Source organism: Numida meleagris, chromosome 2 (assembly GCF_002078875.1).
Source record: "Numida meleagris isolate 19003 breed g44 Domestic line chromosome 2, NumMel1.0, whole genome shotgun sequence".
NCBI lineage: Eukaryota > Metazoa > Chordata > Aves > Galliformes > Numididae > Numida > Numida meleagris.
In genome coordinates, this window is record NC_034410.1 from 109,571,419 (window position 1) to 109,578,275 (window position 6,857).

Consider the following 6,857-nt stretch of genomic DNA (forward strand, 5'->3'; position numbering starts at 1 on the left):
CTCGCTGCGGGGCAAGGAGCGGCGGTTGACGGCCGACCTCCTCCAGCGGGGCTGCTCCCCGGAGTCTGCGAAACCGCAGCGGTCCGCCAACGTGTCCCGCGGGCAGAGGGGATTTGAAACCGCTGCAGGGAGCGAGTTTCGGGGTTCGTCGCGCGGGCTCTGTTAGCTGTCATAAGGAGGGAGTGCCCGGTCAGTGCGAATTTCACGTCGAGTATGGAAACGTGCAGGCAGTGGCATTGACTGTTAAGCTGAGAACGTGCAGTGCTTTTGCAAAGAAAAGAATCTTTGAAAGCTTAGAAGAAGAGGGTGCCAGACAGACTGTGGGGGTAACTGAAACGGAAAAGTCTAAGCCATGCTATTACGGATACATTATGCAGGGGAAACCTAAATACCCTTCTGCGTTACAATTATTCACTGTATAGATAACAGAACAGAGGTTTTTTTAGGCAGGTAAGATCAACAGGTACCAGTTTTTAAGTGCAGAAAAGAGTCAATCATAGAATCATTAAGGTTGGAAAAGACCTCTAAGATCATCTAGTCCAACTGTCAACCTCCATGCCCACTAAACAGTTGTCCGTCAGTGCCATATCTACACATTTCTTGAACACCTTTCAGGAACAGTAACTCCACTGATTGGAGTCAGCCTGTTCTAATGCCTCGTCACTGAGAATAAATTTTTCCTAATATACAACCTGAACCCCCCCCGGCACAACTTACGGCTATTCCCTATCATCCTATTGCTGTTACCTGGGAGAAGAGGCCGATCCCCACCTCACCACAACCTCCTTCCAGGTCATTGTAGAGAGCGGTAAGGTCTCCCGAGCCTCCTCCAGACTGAACAATCTCAGTTCTCTCAGCTGCTCCTCATAAGACTTGTGCTCCAGACCTCTCACAGCTTCGTTGCCCTTCTCTGAACACGCTCCAGGGCCTCGATGTCTTTCTTGTAGTGAGAGGCCTGAAACAGAACACAGTACTCAAGGTGTGGCCTCATCAGTGCTGAGTACAGGCTCATTTGGGACAGATTCCTTTGTTTGCTTTGATACTGAGCAAGAAATTGAGGAATGACAGTGGTTTGTAAATATGGGAGATTCTAGAATCTAGTTTCCTAAGTGAACACCAGGAAAAAAAAGTGTATGTATGAATAGATTCAAATAATGAATGAAAAGGCTACTAGGAGAGATTCCAGACTTTGTCTTTTCCAGGTTACTGATTCATGGCACAGTTCCTGATGGAAGCATAATTGTCTGTTAGCTGCTGATCACAGAGTGACACTGCTGTAGCACTTTCAGAAAGGTTCATCCAGACCTGAAAATGCTCACAGGACTGAGTGTATTCAGTAACACTGTGAGGAACATTTGGAATGGTTGCCCAGAATGATTTACTCCCAAAAAGGATCCTTCAACAGAGATTCCTTCCAAACTTAGTTCAGCTGACATGAAACGATGTGGAGGACAGCAAGCAGTGCTCTCCCAAGCGTTTCCTCACATAGCCGCATTCATTCCCCTGCAAAGACAGGAACTGCTGCCTCTGAACAAGTCCCATGAGATAAAAAAATGATGTCTTGGTGTCTGTGTCCTTTGTGCTGACCCAATCCATTGGCAAAACTTTGTTCAAGAAACATGTAGACAATCAGGAATTTGGGTCTCTCTTCTTATTTGCAAATAAACAGAGTGCATAGCATGAATTAGTCTACCTCTTTTATTTATATATGCATTAACATTTTGCAAGTTTCCTCTGCATTCTTTCCCAGTATATCTCCATTCTACTGATGTTCAGATTAGCTTCCTTCTCTCCATAGCCTTTTTATTTAATCTTGGTCTGCATTATTTTTACTCTGTTTCCCAGCACTAGTTCTTAGACTGAAATTTTGTCCTTTCCTCATCTCTGTCTTTCTGTTCTCAGCATTAATCCATCTCACTTGAACAAACTCTGCCTGGTCACCTTGTTTCTGGTTTCTTTCCTTGGTTCATCACAATGTCAACAATGAAAGCTTTCCTCTCCTCCTTTCCAGGACCCGCAAAGCTACTGAATCTCCCGAGCTTCATTTTCTAGAAATGCCACTGTCCATTCCTAGCTCTTTTATGCACTATGAACCCTTTGTATAAAGCTACTCTCCAGCCACCTTGTCCATCTTCATATTTTTTAAACCCCACTGATGTTTCCCAGTCCTCCAACCTTACTTCTCACAACCTCCACTAGTTCCTTGTACTCCTCTCTCCCTCTGGTCTCCTGGAATTCAGTGGCTGCCATCAAATTTAGTTGCCTCTGTTGATAATCTTGAACTATTCTTGTGCCTAGAGGTAGAGGAACTAGGATTTGTTCTGCTTGGATGTAGCCTGATCAATACTATACATTGTGATAAATTATAGTATTTGGAGAGGATAGAATCTTTACAGATATTTTAATATTAAAAACTGGCCATCTTTTTGAACATAAGAACACCACATTTTTAAAGTTTCAGAGTAGGTCCAAGTAGACACACGTCAGAAATATATCCAGTAATTTCCCTGAATTCACTCCAGCTTCACTACAGAACAAGAGTTTATCCTTCATATAAATGGCTGAAAGCTCAGCAAGAATTTGGTAAGGTCAACCAAGAGCTGAGCATAGCCTGTGGGACAGGAATACTTAATTTATGTTTGTCTCTAGATCATGACAATCATATCCCAACCTGCTGTCAAAAAGGTTCAGAGAAGAGGTAGGAAAAAAAGATTCATCCCAAATATACACAGAGGTTAAGGAATGTTGCAGTAGTTACATCCTGTTTTCTGGATTGCAACATTTGTGGTACATCAGCAAAGACATATATACATATTTTCTCTGATAACTCATCACTATTCAAGGCAAAAAGAGCCAAGCCCAGTGCTGGCATGAGCAGTCACAATACTAGTGATGACCTTAAGTGTGCCTCTTTTAACAGTACTGAAGTGTATTTAATGCATTTGCCCTGTGGTGATATTGCTGATGGACACATTATGCAAATTACAGGGCTATTAACTATTATGTGTACCTGAATACAGTTATTTTCTAAGCTCATGCACATACAGACACAATAAAATATGACTTTATCAGATCAGATATTTTGACTGCACATAGTGCTATACAGCTCATATTGTGGCTGGACTACAGTCAAGACTGAGGTCTCTACTTCAGAGCACTCCTACCAATGGTCCCCTGAAGGGCTCTTGAATAATTTTGCATCACTACAAGCATTATAAACCTTATTCACACTAAAATCCCAATATAAACTTTGCGATATAATTCAGATCCTGATTGTCAAGAGGTTAGGCAGCCTTGCGCTAGTTATTACTTCAGTTAAATACTGTAATAACAGCATTCTTTCTATTGCAAGCTGTTGAGTGGGAGTATATGTAGCAATTGCCTGAGTGGGTAGAATGTGCACAAATGAAAATGAAGTAGATAAGCTGTAATATCAAGTGTGGGTGACATGCCTCCTTTATACACCCTTGCAGCTTGCCCACGCAGAATATACTCACGAAACAAGGCTGAGGGATCGCAGATCTTACAGGAACATGGATTTTCCTGAATGGATCCATTTAGGATGTTTTTTTATTTCAGGATGTGGGTTTTTTGTTGTTGTTGTTTGTATTTGTTTTTGATTTTGTTTTCTAATATCATCTTATGTACTGTCAAATAATTTTCATTTCAACATTTATGAAACTGCCTAAAATGGAAAGTAATTCATTTTTTTCAAATGAAAGACATATTTTGCTTCATCATTAAGAAAAAAAAATGTATGAATTAGAATCTTAACAACAGCAGAAGTAAAAGGTTAAAATCTGTTTGAGTTTGTTGAGAATTGGAACAGTAAGGAACACATTTATTTTTACAGGGGAATATATTGCAACTTCATTTCAGGTTACAAGAGTGTGTCAATTAAAACCAGAAAACTCAGCCAGAAATGTGACAAACCTCAAATACAGGTTGATGAGAAGTCAGACGCTGCTGTGAGATTTCTTCCTCAGGCAGTTTTTTCTATGATATAAAATAAAACAGATAAATGCCTGCATTACATGCTTAGTCCAGTGTCACTGAGACATTTGAACAGCTTGTTTAATAAGTCATCCTTTCACACAGATAATTGCAAAATATTTAACTATTTTATATTTTCATATATTTGAGGCCAGTACTTACTGTCCCCCAGCCAGGCTTTTCTGTCTCGAGTCCTGTTAAGACAAATTCAACTGAATTCAACCACAGCTGAGGGACTTAGAGAGCAGTGGCAATCTTCTTTGGTATCTCTCCAGACACAAATGCTGCATGATCCTTATGCCCAAGGAAATAGGGGGACACCCCTTTACGGCCAGAGCAGATACACATTTGTCACAGAATCACAGGGGAAGCATCTCAGTAGGTGATCAGGTTCATCCCTTTGCCCAAGGCACTGATTCCATGTCTTCATAGATGTTTGTCTGCCTCAGTCTAAAAATAATCCAGCGGTGAAGATTACCCCTCAGCACTACGAGCTGATTGTTATTTTGTTATGACTCTTCTGTAAAGCAAACAGGTGTTTCAGAAGATGGAGAGTTTGGGAGGTCCTTTGGGAGATATCTGAAAGATCATGAGTTAAAGCATCTTAGCATTGGGTTAAAATTAGGAGCAATCACAGTTGCACATGCATTTTCCTCATTGCAATTTCAGATGTTTAGTTCATGCCACGTGAAAAAAAAATATTTGGAATACATAAAATGAAGTAATATTTGCAATAAAACAATAATAAATCATGCTTTCAAATAATTTCTGAAAAGCAGTGCTCGCTATCACCTGAAAAGAGTCTAAAAAACAGGGAAAAAATTAAGTATATATTTGAATAAGAAAGTGAATCCAAACCATAATACTTCCTTAATTAGACTGATTTAAACCATTTTTCTGTCCTGCATGTCTTTCAATCCCTGCTTCCTTTAAGAAAAAAATACTGAAGTTCTCCTTGAATTTAGGTGTTGTATTTCTTTTGTGTTAATTTTTAGATTTTCAGTGATCAGCCATACTTTGTACCTAATCAAAGCTAGGTTTTTCAAGGCCTCACTGGCTAGTAAGGAATTAAGTTACTGACTTACATTACAGTGATGTTATTCCTGCTTAGATTTACTGGTAACCCAGGTTATATTTATGGCTGCAGTAGCTACCAATAAAAACTATTTTAAAAAATCAAAAATTAATGTGTTTCTGAAACAACAAGAGCTTCCTGTGAAGGAGGTACCATTTTTTGCAGAGACATTTTTCAGAATAGAGCCTGGATTTAGTAGACATGCTGCTAGAAAACATTTATTATGTGGACTAGAAAACATTTATTTTACTTCATTCACTGTACCAAAGATCTTTCTAATAGCAAAGCAGATTCAAGAGAGCATTGTTCACATTTGAGGACATTTTACACTTCTCTAGCAGTGTGAATACACTTGAAAATCTGCTTGCTATTCTTACTACTGTTTTAGAGAAGGGTGTGTAAGAGGGATTCTACCAAAAGATGGAGTATGTATTTATATGTTTTATGTAACTACTTTCATTTTTAAAATACATATTGTATTTTCACATGTATTGTTCATTTCTATGCCCGCATTATAAATGTGCCTGTGCTCAGCCACTGAAGCTCAAATAACTTGAATTAGAAAAATAGACCTTTTCATATTTTTTTTTCCTGGGGATATTTTGTAGTAAGGATTGCTTCCACCTATTTGACGATTGAATCAATTTCCTTTTCCTGTCTGGATGTCTAGAGAGTTTTTACCCAGGCAGTCATGAAGTGATTTCAATAAGATATTCATTGATAAGGAGTCTGAGCCACAGAGCAGTCATCAACCAGCATGAGCTAACGTGATGTTTCCAGTCAAGGACAAAGGACTTTGATGTCATTCTGTCTCTCTTGTCACAGGAAGATACATCAGAGGTAACAACCACTGGCCAGGGGGTATTCTCATCATTAATTTCCAGCTTTGCCTTTGAGAACATTATGGGATCTTGGCCAATCCAGTATATTCTTGTACATTGTGGTTAAAATTGTATTTGGTAATTTAACATGCCTATTCCCAAAATTTTTATTCTTGATCAAACAGGAAGAATAATTGAGTAAGTTGCTTAATATCTGCAAAATTCATTTGAAAAAGTGCACCAAATCATAATGTGTTGTTGAACCTTTCCATCTGCTTAGCTTTTTTTAACCATCCTGTACTCCATTAGAATGGAAGGAGTCCATCCTTTTTTTTAATTCAATCAAGAATTAAATCATCTGATATCTCATATGGTAGCTAACTTAGGTCACTGTGTGGTATTTAAATTTTTCATTATTTCCACAAATATACATATTTTAATATTTTTATATTTCCATACCCAGATGTACACAACTTTTTTAAGGCACTGTCCAATTTGTTGCTATCTGTAGATGCGTGTCACTTAGTAAGGCCTGATTTTGACATTCACAGCCTTCCTGGATCTACTTTTCAAGCCCCTGGAAATTTATTTATCATTACATGTATTCAGAAAGGTGTTTTTACCAGCAATAGTATGACTACAATGTGGAAAAAAATCAAGGCCGATGTGGCTTCTTCTAAAAAATGTAATACTCTTTTGGTTGGGTACTTCTGACACAATTAATTCCCAGAAGCAATGCTAAAGTTCAGTCTGAGGATTAAATTACCTATTCTGCTTCCTAAACCTCATCATGAGTGCCATCTCTTTTCGCCTCCACAGGACTGGTTTTTTTTCAGACGATCTGGTAAGCTGATTACATTAGCAGCCAAGAAATCCAGAGGTATAGTCATCTCTACATCAAGGAAGTGTAACTATGGAACAGACTGTCAAAAGGCTTATTATGACACTGCTAAAGTGGATGGAGCTGT